Source organism: Haemaphysalis longicornis, unplaced genomic scaffold (assembly GCF_048455015.1).
Source record: "Haemaphysalis longicornis isolate Haplotype H1 unplaced genomic scaffold, Haemaphysalis longicornis Haplotype H1 scaffold_9, whole genome shotgun sequence".
Lineage (NCBI taxonomy): Eukaryota > Metazoa > Arthropoda > Arachnida > Ixodida > Ixodidae > Haemaphysalis > Haemaphysalis longicornis.
Window position 1 is genome coordinate 90,772,651 of NW_027526460.1, and position 23,882 is coordinate 90,796,532.

At 47.3% G+C, this 23,882-nt stretch overlaps 1 pseudogene; it reads left to right on the forward strand.

Moving 5' to 3' along the window:
- Positions 1-22,055: 22,055 nt before the first annotated feature.
- On the forward strand, positions 22,056-22,711 carry LOC144153305 (uncharacterized; annotated as a pseudogene).
- Positions 22,712-23,882: the final 1,171 nt, after the last annotated feature.

The window sequence follows — 23,882 nt, forward strand, 5'->3', positions numbered from 1 at the left end:
ACGTTGTCGTTGATTTTCGCAATAATTACAGCAGCACATTTGCGGTTTCTTGGTTTTCCTTCGGACGCTGGTTCTTCGATGCCGCGCAACCACACGATCTTTCCCTTATTGAATACGTTACATTATTCTATTTTTGTTCGCTAAATTAGGGTGGGAGCAGAGAGAATTCGCGCACACCAGAGAGATCGGAATACGACATTACCATAGTACCCGTTGTTTCATGAAACTAGTTTATTACACTCACCACGTTCGAAATAAATTCAACGCTAAGATGGTGGCGCCGTCACAGCCAGCGGGCATTTAGAAGCAAAAACAGATAACGGACAGCACCAACGAGAACGAATATGTATGAACTATAGGAAAAATTACTGTAACACAGAAACACGGATACTGCCGTCATGCCTTCACTGCCTTGCTTCCTCCAAAAAATGATAAAACGGATGTTGAAAAAATTCAAATTTGGCGTCCTTCGAAGACCGCCTCATAGTCTCTACAATGGCAGAAAGAGGGCGCCAGGAGTCCGCTAGAAGTAGGAGTTCCTGTATAAACATCCCCCTCGCGAGGGGCACGATCAAATGCAGAGCATTTCCGGGGGCGCACGACGTTAAGTAGTTTGCGTTACGGTAATGTAGTTGCACTTGTGGCAACTGCTGACGAGAGAGCGCTCGTCAGCAGTAATTTGAATGAGTCAACGATATAAGGCGCGTTTATAGCGTTCCGTTCTTTGTCGGCTTTGTGGCGCAGTCGGTAGAGCACCATGCACATTGCGCTCCGCCCGCAGGGTCGAGGGATCGAAACCTGGCGCCGGATAGTATTTTCTTTTATATAGTGTAGGGGGAGGGGTGCGGACAAGGACGGTGCGGACTACGACGGGGCAACGCGGGTGACATCGTGAGTTACTGAAATGCTCTGCATTTAAAACCAATAGCAGAACGCCAACCGAGGCTCCGGCAGTGAGTCAGTAGCCATGCCCACTGCAGCCCCGCCAGAAAAGTCGTTTTAGAATCCGCCGCCATAGCCAAGACAGCCTTGTAGCTTATTAGTTTGCCGAAGGTTTGGCCGGACAGACGCAAGCGAAGCACCACCGCTACAACCATGCCAACTCTAAGAACATGACACCAACCTTAACGAACGCCATTTTGCCATGACTTGCAGGATTACGGAGCCTCAAATAACGCCATTTGGCCATGTCACACTTTGCAAACTTGGCTGCTTTTGGGGGAGAATTGTCGCGAACATTTTTGTCTGATACTTAACGCTTATACGTCTTGTTACCACAAAATTACTTCACCAAACACAAGTACGAGAACATTGTGATGTCGGTGCTGTCTGAGAGAAAAAATCGCTTTAACAATATGATTGAGTTGCACTAGAGACGTCAAAGAAAAGACCACCTATAAACACACCATTTCTCTTTTGGATCTCCACTTAATCCGAATCCTATTAGCCCCACTGAGAGATGCTCCTGTAACAGGGCTGAGGCAAAGGCAGGGCAAGTCAGTCATGAAACCTCACAGGTACATAAGAATTCAAGACGTTCTTCGCTGAGGAATCTCGCGATTGATGGGTTGGTTGGACTGCGCGAAAAGGTCGAAAGCCAGCTGACCGTGACCTTCCAGGTGGCGTGTAATATAGCTCTGGGCAAACTCCGAGCGACTTCCAGATGGAAATTGGAAGAGCTTTATTCAGAAGATCATTGAAGCAAAACATCGGTAGGACGATTCAAAACCAGCCGCTGGCAAGCGCACCGACGCTGGCAGGAGAACTTTCAGACAAACATACCGCAATTATCCCACACTCTGGTTACGTTGTATGACAAAGGTACAAAATGGAGACGCAAAATAACTGTTAAAAGTATAGAAGTTGCAGTAGTATGCTAGAGCACTGTTGATTTATATGTAACGGGAATCACCCCGACTACCACACCAAAACCAAAGCGAACTTTATCAGATTCTGCTATGGTTGGCTTCAGGGTTGACAATCGTGTAAGACAATAGAAATCTGTCTGTCATAGGCATGAAACAGAGCACGAGAATGGCTTTTTGCCCTGTAACCTTTGGTCCCTAGGCTGACCTCATCTAGATCCGAAAGCCTCCATGGCGTAAAATTAAGACATGAACCTTGTGCATCCTACCGTCCGGGTGCCGAACAGGAACCGGAACAGCAGCGAAAACAGGAAAGGGACCTGAATTTCCCCCTGGAACCGGCGCCGAACCAAACCCGTATTTTTTCCGCTATTTCGGAATGGAACCCTAGCCGTAAAAAATCGAAGGAGCGGTTCCGAACCATCCCCAAGGACTCAAATCTGTTATTTATAGTTATTTTTTAATTATCGTACCCTACCTTGTGGCAGAAGCTATTTTTACTGTTCGCCCGACAACACCACCAAACATTATGCGTAGTCCGTACTTCCACAACATCATGTTCTCTTCTTATTCTTACCGTCAATTTAATGTAAAGTGTTCCGTATATACCCTCTGTTCGCGTTAGATACTCCCCACTAATCCCAGTTTTGGTTTGTATTTAGAATACGCTCAGTTGGAACGTACATCATTAAGTGAAAGAACATCATTATCATCAGTATCAGTATCATCTTTGAATGAAAGTACAGCATCATATGTTGCAATCTTGACAGTGTGAAGCCCAAGAAAGACATTTTTTGGCACACCGCTCAGAAGCCCAAATGTGGAAAAAACGTGCACAGCGTCAGTTATTCAGTCAGTTATTCAATGGTTGCAGAACAATTTCTTAATACAGCTGGTTCCACAAAAGCGGTTTGATCATGAGCTGGAAGTTTCTTGATACAAAAATGCCAATAAACATGGATCAGATTTAAAAGGAGGTCAGACCACTTACTACTTGCTTACTAAAAAACTGTTTTTGAGCACGAAATAGGACTTTCTATGAAAAGTGGGATTATATAAATATACATAAGTAAATGAACTTCCCTATCTAACTGAGAAAAAAAGGTCATTATTTTTTTAAATTTCGCCTAACCCTGTGCCCTTAAAGGACAGCACCAACAATAAATTCATATAGGCCACTTATTCTGGTTGAATAATGGGACCTTTCGAACTGCACTTTTGGAGTAGATGCGACGTCATTTTTATAGAATCTTGACTCTGCTAAAGCTTAAAATTAAGGGGTGCATAAATTAAAGTCGATTAATGGGATGGATCAGCTGGTAGAATGTGGTGGATTGAGTTGAATGTGTGAGATAATGTTAATTGCTGAGATTCGCGTATTGAATATTTGCATTGGAGGACTTAGCAGGCAAGTTAAGGTATAATAACGGCTGAAACCAACCTAGATATGCATGGGTCATTGGTATTTGCAACATTTTGCGCTGCTCTCCCTCTAGACCAATTAGTAACATTACCTTCGCACAAAAAAGGCTGGACAGTTTTTATCTTATGACTACCTAAATGATATAAAATGTCTTTATTTATGCACGTAGTATTGCAATGTTATATAGTATGTGCCGTAAGACTGACATCCCGTCCTGAAATTTAAAAATAAAGGCCTAATGCTGATGACGAATTCAACCCAGGGATTTCGAAACAAGTATTTATATGAGGTAAGACTTCAGGAATGAAGTAAACTGAAAGAAAGAAATGAGGGCCGATCAACTAGTTTTATACGGAAGACATACATAATATTCTTCAATACCTTCTCTGACGTTGTGTTACCATTCTACAGCCGTGGAGTTCCAGCTTTTGTTTCTGCAACAAACGCACTAAAAAGCAATTTAGTATCACTCTCATCCCTAACAGCAAGGTATGCTGATTCACGCACGCGCAGCACAGAACAATGGGTAGTGCCGTGATTCCGCACTAATTATAAATATCAGTCTCTGCACTTCAACATTCCCGCCGTTCTAATTGAACATAGACATACAGATTGCTTTTCCCATTAACAGTTGCGGCAATACTTCGTAAACTTGTAGTTTCCATCACAGTTACAATCATTGCTAGTGTTTTGTATTCATGTGTCATTGCTGTTGTTTCGTGTCTTCCTGTGCGTAGAACTGTCCTTTTGTTAATTTGTACGAATTGTGACTTTTGAAATCGTAATTCTTGTATAACGTTTCGAATTCAGCAAATTCTGTTGTATAACTACGTACCCAGGATGTACTCTTTCATTTGGTTTCGTTATGAGCGATTTTTTTCCCCTCGATCCCTGCCAAGTGAGGGTTTCTGGGCCACTGTCAAGCTGTCTTCAGCAGCTTTTAGCCCGGATGACCTTCCAGTTTCTTCTGGGGAAAATAAAGATTCTTATCCTATGAGTGATTTTTTTTCCCTCGATCCCTGCCAAGTGAGGGTTTCTGGGCCACTGTCAAGCTGTCTTCAGCAGCTTTTAGCCCGGATGACCTTCCAGTTTCTTCTGGGGAAAATAAAGATTCTTATCTTATCTTATCTTACCACCGTGCTTGTGACTTCACTAAGCTGCTATCTTCAGTAGAACCCAATCGGTGTCAGCTGTCACTGAAGTGTCATCAACAGGTTGCTACCACCGGGATTTCCCTATAGTCAGTGAGTAATTACGGCCATTTCTTCCTTCTTACCGGTCTGTTAGCAGGTAGAAGTTGGGGAGAAAAAAATCCTTCTAAACGCCACGTGCGATGCATGACAGGTGGAGGTTGACGCCGACGCCGCACAGTTTTCGACTTCTAGCAGTGCCAATGCTCACTCATTTAACGCCGCTGAAAGTCATAGGTACACGGGTGGCCAGTGTCAGAGGTAACACGGAGCGCTGGCCGTGTTCCGCGCAGCGGCACGACGGGCGCCTAGGGAATCTTGCCGCACATGCGCAATCAGTGGCGGAGGCCGAGATAGCTGGGCGTCGTCTGCAACGATTCCACCGACTTCACCGCGCGCCGCGAAATTAGAGGAACAATCTAGCCACGGTGCTGTAGGAAAGCACACGTTGCTGCACACAGAAAATACTAAATACGCCTTCCAATTCCGCACGGTCATTTTCGTTACAGAGGTTCGCGTTCAGCACTTTTACCCATTGCAAAAAAAAAAAAAATCACATTTCAAACAATCTTCATTTAACAAATGGATGCTTCAGAGTTATCGGAACATAACTTACACCACATTCAACGTTTTTGGGTGCATGTTTAGATGCGTGTCTCGACTGCAGTGGTTTATAGGAGAGCGCGCGAAGCGCAGTGGAAGGAACCATAGCAGACGACGGGTGCCTCTTGTGTGTGCGTGCGTGCGTGCTTGTGCGCGTGTGTGCGTGTTCGCATGCGTGCGTGTCTGTGCGTGTGTGCGTGTCCATGCATGTGTGCCCGGACGTATGTGCTTGTGTGTGCGTCAGTGTGCGTGTGTGCGGACTTGAAGGGGTGGGGCGTTGGGGGCACCGGTGTGCTGACCAGAGGCCAGGAGGTTACATGCCTGCCTGGGAGAAGATTGCAGCGATGATGCATCATTTGGAGACGAGCTGCGGCCCGTCACTGGTCTGCTAGAGGAGTGGAGCACATGGCGGCACTGCGGCGGCTACGTAGAGCCATTGTTATTGGTTTCCTCAAGAAAACAACTTCGGGGCATGGAACTGCGAGTTTACTAGCCAACCGTAAAAAAAATAATTATATAAATGAACTGAGATCTAACATTGAAAATAAACTTTCGGTCATAGAGACTAATGATTTTATAGACACACACATAAGCAGGCCTAAGTGTTCCTGCGAACCTTCTGTTTCGCATCAGCAAGTGTTGTAAACATTGGCCTCCCACGAAAAACATTTTGCAGCGGGTAGTTCATTTAAGTTGGCATAGTCGCAGCATATGGCAAACTCGTTTGGACAGAGCTACGCAAATTTTCACATTTTCATCAGAATACCTCCTGTCAATTCTAATTCTTCCATACTTCTTTTTCACGGTGGCCTAGACCACATTTGTATCAAATTTGAATCTCGTAGAACCAATAGTTTGAAAGTTATGAACATTTTTTTTTCTTCGGGGCCAGGGCAGCCGCGCGCGCTGAGTCACATGCGAGCAAAACAAACCTAGCTAACGTCGGCGACAAGGTGACCTTTAAAGGGCATACTAGCATTATCGCATTGCTGTTGCAATAGTTTGACAGGTTAAGTCAACTCGCTAAGCGCATTTTCGATAAAGAGACAGCCAAAAGTCGAAATTGGAACAAACAGTCACCGTACGTTCGAGAAGCTTCCTTTTATGGCGGACACGCCTAGACGGGGCTGCTGAGCTTCCTAATAGCTGAGCTTCCTAATAGCCAGATAAGGGTCAGCTCAGAAGCTCAGCTTTTTGTCCGCTTCCCTTTGGCCAGTTGAGCTTCCAAGTGGTCAATTTTTTGTAGCTATACGCTTGAGCATGGCAGTAGCTTACCTTTCCAACGGCCAGACGTCAGTGAATCCCGTCAGTAAGCCAGCCTGACATCTTTCTCTATCAGAACCGCATGTGTAAGGATCAAAACCGACAAACGGTGGCTCAGTATCACTACAGGCGTGCGGGACCATCTACCCGGCGGGAAAGTTCTCTCGCTCTCTCGATATTTTTCGTCTGACTCTCTATGGCCAACCCACGCGGGTATGGAGTTCTGCCTGCTCCGGGAGTAACAATTATACCTGATACCTACAGGGCTACACTAGGAAGGTTCAACCATACTGAGAAGGCTTTTAGGGACACAAACAGCACTCCCTCACCATAAAAGTATCTGACCACCATGGTGTAGTAGTTGGCCGCCACATCCCATGCCTAACCAACTCAGCTCTTGGCCGTCAGTCCCCAGCAGCTGTAGAGCACCTATCCACGGTAGCCGCCAGAACAGCGATACAGCAGAGGGTGCTAAGAACCTCTAGGTCCGGAAACCCCCATTGGAACTTGACCCTGGCAACGTTCAACGCATGCACTCTGTCTAGCGAGGGAAGCTTAGCTACACTATTAGAGGAACTCTCTGACATTAGGTGGGATATTATTGGGTTCACCAGAGCTAGAGGGAAAAGTGAAGGCTTCGTGGAGCTCACCAGCGGGTATATTCTGTGCTGCAAGGGACCCCAAGGGAAAAAAGAACACGGAGTGATGTTTTTTTATCCACAGATAAATAGCAGGAAACGTGGAGGCGTTTTTCAGCATTAGGGAGAGAGTCGCGGCTGTTGTGATCAAGATAAACAAGCGATGCCGGATAAAGATAGTACAGGCTTATGCGGCAACAACCAGGTATGATGATGAAGCCGTAGATAGCTTCTACGAGGACGTCTAATCCTCAATGAAGAAGGCAACAACGCAGTCCATGATTGTAATGGGGGACTTTAACGCAATGGTCGGTAAGAAGCAAATGGGAGAAATGTCAGTGGGAAACCTCAGACAATCGCAACAGTCGAGAAGATACACTGGTGACATTCGCAGAGAGGAACAATCTGAGGTTCATGAACACACTCTCCTACAAACGAAAAAATAGGAAATGTACACGGAAATTTGCCGATGGTAGAACTTCATTCTCAGTGACAGCCCGGGTACTGTGGAAGACGTAGAGGTGTTGAGATTCAAAGCAGCGATCACAGGATGGTTAAGTGCAATCGAAGGCTGAATCTGAGAAGAAAAAGAACGAAAATCGTGAAAACTAAGAAACCCCGCATAGAATGAGTCAGAGCCAGACTGCAGCAGTTTAAAATAACTCTGCAGAACCAATACACGCTTTTGAACCAGAAGGACGTGGTCAGTGTAAAGAGGCTAACTGACAACCTATGATCGGCACTCAGTGAATCAGCAGCGGCTGTGCGAGAAGAAAAAGAGATTGGAAAAGTAAATAGGAAAACAAAGGAAGTAATTGTCACACTTAGGAACATGAAAGCGTCAAGTACGGTGGATCGGATTGAATTGGCCGAGCTGTCAAAACTGATTTTTTTAAAAATAAAACAAGAAATTCGTGCATATAACACGGCCGTTATTGAAGAAACGCTGATATAGGGGGTAGCTTGAAAACGGCTAAGAGAAAGCTAGCCATCGGCTAAGACGGGATATACGCGCTCCTAGACGAGCAGGGTAACTGTGATGTGAGGTTTTGGGAGACGCAAGGCGAGGCAATCGGCAAACAGGTCGAAGGGGGAAACGCGGAGATTTATAGGGATTAATGAAGGTATAGACGTAGAACATGAACGACGCAACTAAACACGGACAGACACGACGCTAGAAAGGTCCAGGCAGAAGGTGAGGTGATAAACTGAACAGTCACAGTTAGTACAATAACAGAATGAAAATTGGCTGAGTCTTCCAAGGTGCAGAAATAGCTGATGTCGGAGAGACACAAGAGTAGGGCGCTAGAGGCACGACGGAGGCAGTGGCCTTGCGATGTCGGCAGCAGAGGCGAAGGCGGAGGAGAAGGCACACTTCTAGACGCCGTAGAGGCTCCCCTAGTAGAAGGTCGGGATGGTGTGCCTGGGCGTCCTACAACGGCCACAGGACACCGGGGTTCTGCCGTCCTACGACAGGCTACAAAAACCCACGACCTGCGCGTTGGGCAGTTCTACTCCGCTCCAAGCATCATCTTCCTCCTCCTCGTCTGCCTTCTTTTTCCAGGATTCCTTCCTAAGAGATTTCCCCCATTATTTCGACGGATTGGCCGCCTGTCTTGACAGGTACCTCATCACAGTAACATTACGCACAACTTTTATGGGCTAATATAGGTAGCTGAACGACTCTACCTAGGCTGCATGCCAGCGACGTAAGACCAGGGGAAACATCTGAGCGCACAACCTCAGCTTGCGATGTCCCAATAGTAACTAAAGAGGAAGTAGGAAAGGTTCTCAAATACATGAAAACAGGAAAAGCTGCCTGTGAGAACGGCATAACCGCACTTCTATTGAAGGAGGGAGGAGACATTGTACTGGAAAAGCTTGCTGTAATATTTTCTGAATGCCTGAAGACCCCAAAAGTGCCTGAAAAAACGCGAAAATTATTCTGATTCACAAGAAAGGAGATCCCAAGGACATCGTGAATTACAGACCCTTCAGCGTACTCTCAGTTCTTCACAGGCTGTTTACCAAACTTATAGTCAGCCGCATAGGTGACAGCCTGGATTCGCATCAACCCAGTAAGCAGGCTGGGTTTAGGAAAGAGTACGCAACCATGGATCACATCCATGTCCTCAGCCAAGGGATAGAAAAATCCGCAGAGTACAACAAACTCCTTTTGATGGCATATATAGATTTCGAGAAAGCGTTTGATTCCCTACTAGCCGCAGCCGTTTTCGAAGCACTAAAAGACCCGGGAATAGAAGAAACCTACATAAGTCTTCTAAAAGACGTATATAAGAATGCACGGGCAGGATACCTTCCGCTACACAGCGATCGATTTCCTACCTGAAAGGAAGTAAGACAGGGACATAACATCTCTCCAAAACTATTCACCGAATGTCTGGAGGGAGTATTTAGAAAGCTTGACTGGGAAAACATAAGATTAATGATGAACGGGAAAACCTTGAGCCGTTGGATGATTGCGGACGCCATAGTCTTGCTAAGTGAGGCTGTAGAACACCTGCAAACAATGCCTCAGGAACTGCCATCAGAAAGCACGACACTGGAGGTAAAAAAATGTGAACAAGTCTAAACTAATGAGGAATGAGCATGCTAATACGTTTTCGTCAGTTTAGGAAACGAGATGCTACAAGAAGTAACCAAATATAACTACTTCCGGGAGATGGTTAGTGCTGACCCCAATTACGAGAGAGCAATCCGAAGCAGAATAGGTATGGGTTGGGATGCACTCGGCAAGCACTTTGAAATAATGAAAAGTAAGCTAACTCGGTCACTCTAAAGAAAAATCTACAACCTGTGCACGCTGCCGGTGATGACACACGGAACTGAAACTTGGCGCCTTACTAATTTACTAGGAATCACACTTAGGTCGCCTCGACGGGACATGGAACGAATAATGTTAGGAATAACACTCATGGACAAAAAACGAGCTATTCGGATCAGGGAACAAACTAGAGTTGAAGATATCATAGTTTGTTAGGAATAAGACTACGGACAAGACACGAGCTATCTCGATCAGAGAACAAGCAAGAGTTGACGGTATCATAGTTCCAATGAAGGAAAAGAAAAGGACTTGGGATGGCTATGTAGTGAGATGAACCGACAACCGGTGGACAATTGCGTTAACATAGTGGATACCAAGAGGTGGGTCTAGAGGAAGGGAAGGTCAATATAACATAATGGAGGGATGAAATGCGGAACTTCGAGGTTAAACTGGGGACTCGAATAACGCAGGACAGGAGCGGCTGGAGGACAATGGGAGAGGCCTTCATCCTGCAGGGGAGCCGAGCAGGCTGATGATGATGATTATGAAGTCGCAGCCTTTACGAAATGAAACCTACCTTGCAAATATGGTTTTATACACACGGGACCGAGAAATAAACATCCAGCACAAAAAAAGGAAAACTAAAACACTCCTGTTTTTTATTCTCCGAACCCGTTCGAACCTGTCTGAACCGGTTTGAACAGGAACGAAACGGTGCTCAGGAATGGAACCCGGAACCGAACCCGAAAGGCTTAAACCCGAAGCTGTGCCGAACCCGCAAAAAATCCTGTTCTACACCCGGCCTTCGGTAACGAAAAGTGCAAGCTATAATTTGTAATGGTCAAGGCCAGCGACCTGCGCTTATTGGTACCAAATAAGAGAAAAGTTAAGCAAAATTGACCCGATATATTGTAAGTGGCGGCCCGTAAAGGACCCGCCCCTCAGGGTAAAAAGAACAGGTTAGACCTGAATAAGACCTGCAATCCTGAGAATAGAAAAACCCACATGATTTACTGGTCCCGCACAAGGAGCTCTGTAGAAATAGTACAAGGCTTCTCAAAGGCTATCAGACCCCACGATGAGAAAAAAAGATGAGAGCGGCTTAGCTCAGCGAACCCTGGATATGCAAAGCGAAATCTTGATTAGCGTGCTTAAATCTTGATTTCACTTGGTTAACCCTTCATCTAGGTGTAATTATTATAATTAGGTATACATCACCATCATCATCATTATTAGCCTGTCTATCCCCCCAGTGCAGGGCAAGCCCTCTCCCCCCCCCCCCCAATTTATTTCCAATTACCCCGGTCCTGTGCTAACTGCGACCAATTTATCCCCGCAAACTGCTTAATCTCATCTGTACACTTTACTTTCTGCCGCCCCCTGCCGTGCTTACCTTCTATAAGGATTCACTGTGTTACCTTTAATGACCAACGGTTATCTTGACTTCGCATTACATGCCCGGCCCACACCCCTTTCTTCTTAATTTCTAGTAATATGTCCTTAACACGTGTTTATTCCTGGACCCACTCCGCTTTCTTCTTGTCCCTTAACGTTGCACCTATCATGTTCTGTTCCATTGCGCGCTGAGTCGTCCTCAATTGCAGTTGAACCCCTTTAGTGGCCATTGCTGAATAGGCCGCTGCACATCTCCAGCACGTATGGAGTAGCTGAAGAGGCAGAATTTGGCGGCCTACTAGGTTCTGTCCAGATGATCTGCGACTATTCCTACACCATAACCACCAAGAGGTTCTGCGTGATAACTGATTCGCGTGTTGCCCGTCGGGAACGGATCAGTGTGTTCTCCGAGCATCACACGACTACGAATATTTATGTCATCGGAGACTTTGAACAGGAAACCACCACGATTATTTGGACACCTGCGCATACTCCTTCAAGCGCATGGTGACTGCTCGACACACGCCGCTGCCATGGAGAGGCTTTGCATAACTATTACGGCAACCACCACACGGTCGTAGCCTCCCGACCAAAGAGACTGGCGACTTAAGCGAATTGATTGATTGTAGGGTTTAACGCGCCGACGCAACGCAGGCACCTAAGCTACGAAAGGTCAAGACCTAAAGTGGCCAACACCTGAAAAATGTCATTCCAGAAGTCTTTCTCAACCCGCTAAAAACGGTCCCACACTGCGGAAAAATCACAGGTATGAAAATTCATGTTGGCTCTGACCTGACTCCCTATATCGTAGCGAAATAGAACACCCCTGCTAGTTACGTCCCGCAGCGTTGCTCCTATTTCAAAACCCACTGTACGCAGAAACTCCTTCAGTTCACTTTGCAAATTCGGCGATTTCAGCGATGGCCGCTTGGTACTTCTAAAAAGTGGCACCCCGACCATGTCAGAAGCAGGGCACCTGTAGCGAGGGGCACCTGTAGCGAGGGTGCCCCTGTCACACGGGCACTTTCAGTCGCGATTGAGTCGATACGGATCTAGCTCCATCCGGATCGGGCGCGGCTACACGGCACTTCTCAATCGGGATTGAAACGTGACGTGTAGCAGAGGCAATGTTTTGAGCGCGGTGGATAAGTCAATCGCGCTTCCCTTCAATGCGTATTGAACGTGCCCGTCTGACCGGGGTATATGAACGGACCGTTCCTTTTTGAACAAATTATAAAATGCGCTTTAGCAATTGATATGTACTAGAGCCACTTAGCAAGCCTTTATCTCATGATACGTCTTGTCCTCTTTATCTTCGTCCTTTACTTTTGCGCCAACTTATTCATTCGTACGTCATAAATGAACTAGCCACCAATCAAGCCTTATTGAGCAATCAAGTCCTATATAAACGAAACCGGAAGATAATAAAACAATAAAAACCACAAGAAAGCGAGACATAAAAAACAAACCACATAATTAAAAAGTACAGGCTGTTGGCCTTGTTTTAAATACGTCTGAAGTTTGTTTAGAACTTGACGTTTTTGATGCCACATGACCGATCAAGCATGAACATGAATGATGAAGTATGGATCTATGTGGGCGTCGGGTTGGTGAACGTTTTGGACTGCCGTACGAACCCCTAAACTCTCCGCATAAAGTGCACCCAGATGCCCAGCCTGCGCGACAAGGCATGGGAAGTGCGGGAAACAACATTGTTCAGTCCATTACGCAAATATAAGATGCCATAAGCAAACAACAAACATTGCCAAAAAACACAGATGTCCACGTTTACGAAAATGGGGATGCGGAAATAATAAATAAAAACATGAAACCCACTAGGAGCACATCGACGTAGAAGTTGAAAGCCGTGATCGTGAAGGTAAAGCCAATAGGATAAAAGGAGCGAATATGTTGTTTGAAGGGGAGAATTAAGGAGCCCACGGGGAATAACAAAAAGCTTCAGTCGCGCTGGAGTGCCCAAGTTTATAGGAAGTACAGGATATTGAGGTTTAAAGTCGATCAGTGTAGCGAGAAAAAGAGGAAGTGCGCGAAGTAAAGCAAGCCTAAAATGAAAAAAAAGAACGAAAGTACGTGGCAGGTTCTCGAAATACGGTTAAAGGACAAGGGCAAGCTGAAAAAAATTCTGGCACACGTGGAGATAATTGAGGACACTCAAAATATACACGGCTGTATATAAAACTAGGGTCAGATACTAGTAGAAGAGTTGCTAATAACTTACGCTACTTCCATTAAGATCCTAAATTTAAGACGGCCCAAAGAGGGATTCGTTAATGTCTAATGGATTTCACAGGAGTTAAGCTTCAAGCGTGTAACTAAGGGTGCACTCTCTCGATTTGATAAGGGCACAGGAAAGGTTTCTAATAATTCAGCGGCCCTCGCGAATGAAATCTTGATGTGATTCTCCAACAAATTTGCGGAAAAGCTAATTCAGGTCAACGGGACATTACCAAAAATATGCGAAAACGGCAAGCATCAAAGCGAACTGGATAACTTTAATTCATAAAGGTAGAAGAGACAACGCTAGGTCAAGCGCATGAGGGCCGGATACCGTCTTGTCGGTTCTGTACAGGCTGGAAATGCCGCCATTAAAATAGTGGGCAGAAACAACGAACGGAAAGTACAGGCGTACCGGAAGGCGCTGAAAACGGGTTTTAAAAAGGGACAGGATTGAGAAGCAACCTATTCTGTAACGGAACTGGATTAAGTTAGGTTTTTCTGTAATTTTTGTATTTCCCCATATCAAAACTACCGAGGCTCCACGTGTCTTTAAAAAGCAAGGCGTTGCATAGAGGGACGTGTTTCGTACCCGGTGCTTTAACTCAGTAGAACAGAAACCATACGAAAAGCGGCGCAACACGTCATAGAGATATCGAAGCCAATTGAAAGCATATGGCTGAAGCGGATTGCTAAGCGAGTAATGTCAAGCGGAACGAGAACAAAGCCATTCGAAACTCATTGCGGAAACAAAACGTCTCACGTGTGTGCTTGGGAGGCAATGCTTTCTCACTCAGAAACCTTGGGAAGTACTTAGGTGCCCTCGGACCACCCTCTCGACGTGCGTTAGTTGCGATGACACTGCGCCAGTGTTCGCTGCCGTCCATTTCAAAGTGGATGCGTCGAGAGCGAAAAGAGAACGGTTTACGCAGTTAGTTTTACGGTTTACGCCTGCATCAATTTGTAACTGTACGAAAACAGATGTCAAGTTGCGAGCATGCCGGTGAGTGTGTATCACAGCAACAACAAGGAAATTGTGACCATCGTGACTAAGTGTCGAAAACTTCACAGCTCCGATGGTCATGCACAATCGCGGGCAGAATGATCCCGATTTTTTTTCTAACGCATGTGCAATGCAATGTGTCGCAGTTCATAGGTATGTAGGGACCAGGCCGGACGACCCCGATACTGTATTTTTTATGGATTAGCAAATATCGCTTTTGCACGGTTGAAATATAGAAAAAAACGCGACATTCCCTACAAATATCGGCCTAGAACAAATTGCTCTTGAATAAGAGGCAAGATGAGAGGCGACGAAGCGATGGGCAAAGCAAGAAGTTTTCAAATATCTTCGAGGAACAGGAAATATTGCAAAGTAGTCCCCAATAATTCAGGAGATTACATAGAATTGTACATGCAACGTCCGCTCTATGCATCAGCCGCGGCGGTCGCTTTTCTGATGGAGGTGAAAAGCAAAAACGCCCGTGTGTACGAGATTTCGGGGCACGTTAAAGATCCCCAGGTGGTCAAAATTAATCCGCAGGCTTCCACTACGACATGCCTCATCGCCTGCGTTGCGTCGGCGCGTTGAACCTCATAACCATTCAAATCAATCACTGCATCAGTGGTGTTTATTCAAAACCGGATCGATATATACCTATGGTTTCATCCAAAAGGATATCTTTAACTTCAATGAACACCTTCTCTACATCTGCAGGCGTGTGCGTGCAGTTACACAGGTGTAATGTTATTAAAAGTTTGTTCAAGCAACGTTACCAACATTGCCTTAGGGCATGGCTATAGGCAAACCAGTTGCCTGGCGGAGGGCATGCCCCCCTTAGAAGCAGACGGATGCGGCAATATAATGCAAGTACAAGGGGGGAAAGTACAATGAATGTGCAAAGAAAAAAAAAATGAAGGAAGCACAGACTATAGCGTAAGACTTGAAGGGAGCGAAGCTGTACGCAACCTTCACGACTACCCCGACGGTTTAAGTCCATGGTTTCAGCCGATTTGCTTCTTCGCTGCCGCAAAGACATTTACTACATCACTCTTGCTATAACGGGTAAGTAGAAGCAAATCGGAGAAAAAGAATGAACGAACCGAACGCGCACACATAAACAGAGCGCCCGCAGGTGCGAGGTGTACCCTACCACGTGTTCCGTGTCGAGCAGGTAACGTGTTTCCTCTCCCCTTAGTAACAGCCGAGTGAGTAAGCCATTTGAATCTCGGGTGATATGTCACGGTCATACCGAGTCGGTGAGACGACTGACTTTAACTCCGTGGGTCTTCCCGACACACGTTGGAATCCGCCGCAATCAACGAGCGTCTACCCATTTGGTAGACGCTCATGCGACAGGTCATTAATACAATATTCAGTGAAGATGATTAGAAGAAGATCCCTGAAGAACATGCAGTGAAGAAACAAAATGGGAACAATATCTGAGAAAAGACAGGCATTTAAGCGGCGCGTTCTGTTACATCAAAATTGATGATTTTAGGGTTTAACGCGCCGACGCAACGCAGGCGATGAGGCGCGCCGTAGTGGAGGGCTCCGGATTAATTTTGACCACCTGGGGATCTTTATCGTGCGCCGAAATCTCGTACAGACGGGCGTTTTTGCTTTTCGCCTCCATCAGAAAAGCAGCCACCGCGGCCGGGAATCGAACCCGCGACCTCGCGCTCAGCAGCGCAACGCCTTAGCCACTGAGCCACCGCGGCGGGTTGTTACATCAAAATTAGTTTGTGAATACAGGTTCAACAAACGGTTTACATCAAAGCGATTGGAAAGAGATTTCTAATAGATTTCTTAAATTGATTGATTGATTGTATGGTTTAACGCGCCGACGCAACGCAGGCGATGAGGCGCGCCGTAGTGGAGGGCTCCGGATTAATTTTGACCACCTGGGGATCTTTATCGTGCGCCGAAATCTCGTACACACGGGCGTTTTTGCTTTTCGCCTCCATCAGAAAAGCGGCCGCCGCGGCCGGGAATCGAACCCGCGACCTCGCGCTCAGCAGCGCAACGCCTTAGCCACTGAGCCACCGCGGCGGGTCAGATTTCTTAAATATTGACTGAGTTGTTTCTGAAATTAGCATTTGTAATACCTCGGGGCGTTCGTACAGTACATCAGGTATTGTTGAATATAATTTTGGTCACCATATCTCGTTGGGGATCTTCGCTTGGTGAATGATTTCTTTCGTACCTCATTGGGGCTTTCTTTTGTTTGGTACTTAAATATAAATACGCTGTCCGTATTGCATTTGTAGGAATAGTTCACATGTCTGGATTTTTCTTATATTAGGAATTCTATATTCGGTATAGTACGGGGTAATGTCCTTATTCAGTTGAATGGGGACATTGCCCCTATACCACGGAGGGCTCGATTTTGAAGTGCCTGTAAGGAGACTTAATTTATTAACTAGTGAAGACACTAGGTAATTAGTGAAGACACTAGGTAGGACATATTACCATCCTTAGCAGGTATTTTTCCAGTTTTTTGTAAAAGGCACAACTACGGACAAGAAGGCAAAACGTGTTGAGGAGGCTGGAGCAGGCCAACCCTCCCTTAAAAACGAAGTGATATTTGTAAAATTGAAGTTGCAACATGCAGAGTGAAAGACCGTCACAATATTAACATGAATTACACAAAGCATAAAATATCTGTGGTATGCTAGCAAGTTTGCTTTTATGCAAGGCCACATCCAAACAGTAGAATCGTCGTAGGTACGAAAGGAAAGAACAAACACACCGGAGGGAAAGTTCACAGGAGGTAATGAAAAAAAAAAACAAATCTAAAATAATGAAAAACGAACCGAAACTGCGTGCATAAACACTCTTGAAAACAAAACCGGAAGGAAATCTTCAGAAAAGATAAAACCACAAACCGCTCCTTTTCTGAATACCAACCACTATTTTAAGACCAAGGTGGTGTAATTGTGTATATAATAGAGGATGTTTCGGCACATGTGAACAAAAATACTGTTATCAGAATGAGGCTCACGGAAGCATGGTTCCTAACTTTTTATTAAAAAAGGACCGCAGCCTTTGGGCTTCCAACCTTTTGTGAGCCAGGTCGCTGCCCTGAAGGAACCCAAATGAGCACTTGTTTATTCAAGAACCGACTAAAGAGGCACACTCGGTGCATCTTCTGTGCAGTACGCCTTAGAAGGTTCCCCTTCTCCGTCTGCGGTTTCTCTTTTTCCTTAAGACGATGTCTGAGTACCTCGTTAGCACTAGACCCACCCTATTCCCAAAAGACTCCGCTTTCCAGGCTCCTTGGGGCAACCGCGCTGAGAGTGTCGGATGACAGCCTCGGGTAACGGGCATCTTGCTGCGGTGATTGGCGGCCTACGCTTACCAGCCTATCGGGCCCCACCGACATGCAGCTAGCGAATCGTTTTCCACCCCGAACACCGTCATTTTGCTCCACCGCTGCAGCGCAACTTCAGCGTGGGAGATTCCCGTCATTAGGAGGCCGCGGCGCTCGCCAAAGCCTTCCGCGGTACACGTCGATCAGTGCCCCGCGGATGGTTCTACAGTAGTTTTCACAGAGTGGTCCTCATTTCCCGGTGATAGCTTTTTGATTTTGCGGCCACAAACTATGCGGCCACAAAATAATTCAGGTTTCCGGTTGTCTTACAACATTTTAGCCATTTTTTTTAATATCCTCACCCAATTTCTAAAGAAAAGCAAATTTTCGTACTTTCATCCAATCGAACCTGCATGAAAATGTTCAATATCAACTGTGATGTGTTACAAATATAAAAAATACCGAAGCCTTTTCGCAGAACACTTACAAAAAAGCACTGATGGCGGGACGACGTTTACCGAACACATCACATCTTCTTAGATTGATTAAAACATTTCAGGGATTTTCCCGCTTTTATTCGAGAGCAAACTATCCCTTGTTCGGTCATGAGTGACAAATATGGCAGGTATCTCTTTCTCGTGTAACCCTCCAGCTTTTCTGTGACGCGAGAGAACACTCCACAAAGTCTGAAGGAGTAAAAAAAGGAGATCGCCTCCGAAGTAAGTCTGCCAAAGAAGGAAGGATTCTGCTAATTTAAAGAAGGCGTATAAAATACCAGTCTTATGACCGAGCATGGCTCCTCAACGCTGACTAGTGGACACGGCGCAAGACCTATTCTGACAGTAACATCAATATTTCTGCCACAGGTTACCCTTATAAGAAAAGACGACAGCTCTCCCGTTCACCCGAGTAAATGTTTGATGGGTCTTACGCAAAGAGGTAAAACATTCGTCCGAAATCAAACCGAAACAAACAGTTCCAGCAGTTGTGGAGCGACAGCTGGTGTGGTTTAATATTGCGCAACAGCAGACACTAGTGTTTTAAAAATATAATGTGCACAGCACAAGTTCCCACATGCTATATTAACAATTGCTGTGCCTTCATAATCATTTATATCAGAGAACACTTAGATAAACCCTGCCAATCTTGGTTCACCTTTGGCCGTTTGTAACGCAATAAATATATATAGTGCGGGAAAATGTGTACAGGGGCCGAAACATGCCTGCCATCTTTTATCGTTCCAGGCTTTAATGAGCAGTTGTTGTACCGAGGGTTGTATTTCTACCCGCACCATTAAAATCTGCCAAAGGAGGTCAACTTCCTGCTGCATGTTTGTGTCCCAACGCCTTCAACGCCCCACATCGAGTGTGGGGAGTTGAAGCCCCAAGAATGGCAATCGGCTTGCCTTGGGTGGTGTCGAGGCTATCCTGAATGATTTCTTCTAGTTTTAGTTCTTTCTTCGCTGGCCTGCAGTATGCGTTCAGGATAAATATGTTCTCTTTGTTGCCTGTATTCTTGCTGTGTATTTCCAACAGTACGTGTTTTCCTCCCCTCAGCGGGGTGAGGTGTTGTGTGCCTGCAATGTTATTTCTGACTAGTGTTGCCGTTCCTTTGCCACTGGGATCCGTGTATGACACTTAGCCCGGGAGTTTGGGTTTTGTGTTCGTTTCCTGTAGTGCTATGATGTCTGGCTTGTTCTCTGCGTTATCTACGCATGCTTCCAGTTCCCAAATCTTGTCTTTTATGCCTCTGCAGTTCCATTGATAAATTATCGTGTTCTCCTTGTATTTTCCACTATTCTTCTTCCCCATCCTTAGGCGTTTGGAAGTTGGTCATGTTCGTATTTCTCTTGTACATTGTTTCGCGCGTTGGGCCTGAATAGCTTGACATTGTTGTCCATCTTGTTTGCGATTGTTCCTATCTTAGAGGACAGTTGCTCACCCTGGCTCGCGATGATGTTGATCTGGCTGGTGAGTTTTTCCATCATTTGTGTGAGGCATTCAAATGGTTTTGACCAGTCCGGTTCACTCGCTTGGTGTGGTTGTGCAGTGGTTGCAGCCTCTGTTTCCATTTCTACTGTTGTTGGTGGATGTGGTTGGATCTCCTTCCTGGTCGTCTTGCGCTTAGTATAATCGTTCTCCGCTGTTTTGGTTTTTTCCAGGGCTTCTATTCTAGCTAGGAGTTCGCTAATCTGTTGATTTTGCTGGGCAATTAATGCTTTGAGCTGTGTACATTTGTCGCAATCTTCTCTGTGTTCTTTGCGGGAGGGGGTGGTGGTGAGGGTGGGAGGGGCGGGAAGTCCCTGTTGCTACCGAGAGCGATGGGAGACCCCGCTGCCCAGCCTACCTGTTTGGCGGCAGTGGTCCTCGGTGGCTCCCTGGTTGTGGGCCTGGGTCTTCTCGACTTGGACCGGTAGCGTCTGCGTGCTCCGGCTGTTCCCTCCGGTGTCGTCGCTCTCGAGCTCGGGCGTCGCGATGAGCAGCTGCGCTCCGTCCTACCCTCTCGGGATATGGAGCGGCGTCGCGAGTTCGGCGCCCTCTCGCGGCTCGATGGTCTTCCCGAACTTTCCGTCTGGGCGTCGTAAGCTCCAAGCGGGGTCTCGCGTGTCCGTCGGGTGGGTTGGGTGTTCCGCAGTGTCTGCAGATGCGGTCCGCTGGATTTGGGCACACGTCCCTTCGGTGTCCCAGCCTTCCGCACTGATAGCACACGTCGACTTGCTTTCTGTAGAGCGAGCTCTTGGTTAGAAGTCCGCTGTACCTCACAAAGTTGGGGATTTTGTTACCGGCGAACGCGATCACCACCGTCTTCGTGTTGCTTATGCGGTTTGCTTCGCCTGCCGTGGGGTTAAATTCATTGACCACATTTGCGTTTATGTCGCGGATGGTGTCTTCGAGAGGTATGCCACGTATTACCCCTTTCCCCATTCCATGGGGCTCCACTCGTATGCACTGAGCTCGTAAGCCTTCTCTCTGATGACGATCTTCTCGGTGTTCACATACTTATCGGCGTTGTCTCTCTTCGGCGTGCTGACGACGATGCTTTTTGCTGATAGTTCCGGCAGATGACATCCCGTGCTCCTTCGTCTCTCGTGATCCCTGCTGCCTTATATACGGCGCGGCCGACTTCGATATGTCCTGTCTTGGGGATATCGAGGCCCCCGCGGGTTCTCAGCACGATCTTGGTGCCTTCGCGCGGTAGCGCTGGCATACGGGCGTTCTTAATTACCTTGTCTTTAGCTCGCCCTTGTCGGGTGGCTCCGTTGGACTTCGGTTGTTGGGCGATGACGCTTGAGTCTTGCTTTAGTGGCTGGGCGTTGTTCTCGCCGGGGATGCGCCATCCGAGCGACTTGGTGACTTGGTCGGGGTCGATATCTTCCCCCTCCACTTCTACTTGAAACTTGGTTGACGTGGCGTTGTCCCGGCTCCAAGAGGGAACCGTTTTTAGGGCCGGCGGCTTCGGCCGTCAGGCCTAGTGGCCGGCGGAGCCGTTAGGCTTAGCTCTCGCGCGGCCCGCGCTGGTAGAAGATCGTTTCCAGAGTTCCCATTAATGGTTTCCTACATCAGAAGTAGGTATCCACGGGGTCCTGGGCCCTCCCCGGAGCACTTGAGGAAATAATTCTTGGGGAAGAAGGTGAATTTTCGTCGCAATCACCGAAAATCTGCGGAGCCGATTGGGAACACGTCCTCACCGCTCGGCAGCTCGCAGCGCCTCGCCGTCGGATTTCAAACTTCGGCCAGCGAGGGTCCTGATTGGAGCGATTCGAACTGCTCGGTGCCACAACGGACTTGGGGTATAAAACAAGCCCGGAGGCACTCATCGTCGGCTTCTCACCGGCAGTGCTTTTCGCAGGCACCGAGTTAAAGGGTGCTGTCGCCTTTGTGGGAGTCATGTAACGTTTGCTTACCCTGTACATACTGTATATAAATGTTGCTTCAACTCTTCGTCGACTCGAGGATTTCATCACTCTGCTCTGCGCCGTGTCGATAGCGGACGGAGCAAGGCTGCGACGCGACACCGCTGGCTGCGGCGAGCGGGCCCAGTCCCAACAGTGGATGGCAGCTGCGGGATCGACCCGGCAACGGCTACTGACAAGTGTGGTAAGCGCTCAGTTCACCAGACTTCTCTAGCACAGGTTATAGTAGTTTAGAGGAGGGCTGTGTGAAGCACTGTGTATAACTTTGACTGTTTCAAGCCTACAGAAAGTGTTTTGAAACCAAAGCTAGTGCCGAGAGGGTAAACAAAGGAGCGTAGAGAATTACTTGCGCGTGCCTTACTAGTCGCTCGATAGTACAGGAACAGCAAGGGAATTCTAACGCGGGTAAGCAGCAAGAGGCCAATGCAAATGATGGAGGACCTTAAAGTGAAGTAACTCATCGAAATTTGCGAAGAGCTAGACCTTGACTTAGGCCGTGCGAAACGGAAGCAGGCGATTCTTGAGGTCTTGCTGAAGGAAAACGTAACGGCTGAGGAAGTCAATGAGGCCAGGGCTGAAATAAAAGAGCGCCGTGTGCGCGAGGAGGCTTAAGAGCACCGGGAGCGCGAGGAAGCCGAAAAGAAAGAGCACCGTGAGCGCGATGAGGCAGAAAGGCAGGAACGGAGAGAGGAAGCCGAAAGGCAGGAAAGGAGAGAGCAATCCGAAAAGGAGTTCGAGTTGAAGCGGTTAGAGCTCAGCCAGGGTTCGGCAGCGCCTAGCGTAGCTTCAATGGTTCCGTCGAACGGTCCGAGATTTCGGGACCAACTGCCGTCGTTCGTCATTGGCGAGAACATGGCGAAGTACCTCGTCAAGTCTGAGCACGTTTGTGAGTGAAACGACATCGAACGGTCTCTGTGGGCACAAAACCTGTTAGCCCTGCTTCCTGGAGAGGCATCAGATGTGATAACGTGCCTGTAGAGGAGGCCTTTGAGAGGTACGACGAGGTCAAAGAGGCGCTTCTTAGGAAATACAGGTTGTCACCTGAGGCTTTCCGGCAGAGGTTCCGGTTTGCGGAAAACGGCAATTAGTCACATATAGAATTCGCATTTCGTCTGAAGGCTCACCTAGTTGAGTGGCTCAAAGGCGAGGAAGCTTATGACGACCGCGACAAAGTGGTTGAGTGCATAGCGCTTGACCAATTCTACCGCTGCGTCGAAAACGACGTCAGGTTGTGGCCGCAGGATAAGCTCTAAGAAGTAAAGCTCAACAAGGCAGCAGAGTTAGCTGAGGAGTACTACACCCGTCAGAAGTTGCATTATAAGGCGGTGCCAGGCATGTTGAGAAAGCGGACGGTAATGACTCTTTTAGCAAGAAGCGTGACGAAGGGAAACAGCTACCGCGTCGCAGTTTTCGAAAAGAGTCACCTCCTACGAAAGAAACTGTTGGGGAAGGGATAGAAGAGTCTCTGAAATCGAACGGCGATGCTAAGCAGCGCACGGATACCGCACGTGCATTTGAGTCGCGGAAGCCGCTAATCTGCTACAACTGCAAAAAGGAAGGGCACATCGCGGCAAACTGTAAACAGAAGGTTGCTTTCGCCATGATCCGGGAAACCGAAAAGAACATGCGGTTGCTCGAGCCCTACATGCAGGAGATAGGCGTCAACGGCAAGAAGTGCAGAGCACTCCGAGACCCCGCAGCAACTATGGAAGTATTTCACGCGTCACTAGTTTCTCCGAACGACTGCACAGGAGAATGCACGTGAATAAGGCAAATTTCCGAGGGGCAGAGCGCTTGCTTGCCGATTGCCAGGGTCGCCATTGAAGGTGGTTTTGTTAAACTTAACACCGAGGCGGCCGTGTCCGCAGCACTCCCCGAGCATTTTCATTATCTCTTCTCTAATAGCTCGGAGTAGCTAGTCAAAGAACATGGAAAATCGTTCTTTCCCAACTTGGCGTGCATAGCACTTACGGGTTCGCAAGCGGGGAAGCTTTCGCAGGAACTTGACTCTTCCCCAACCGAGCGAGACGCGAAGGGACGCTGAGCAGCGTAGCCCGGCTGAAAACTCTCGCGGTAGGTTATTTGAACCGCCAGCGGCTGAGGCGTGAGTTGCGTGAAACCCTTCGGTGGCGAAGCGCAGCGGACACATCTGGGTGGCACGAATTTGTGCCGCCCAGATGTGTCCGCTGTTGCGCGAAAACGAGCTCAAGGTCGAAGCGTTGCCGAGAGAGAAATCCGATGAGCTCGTAGCAAATGACA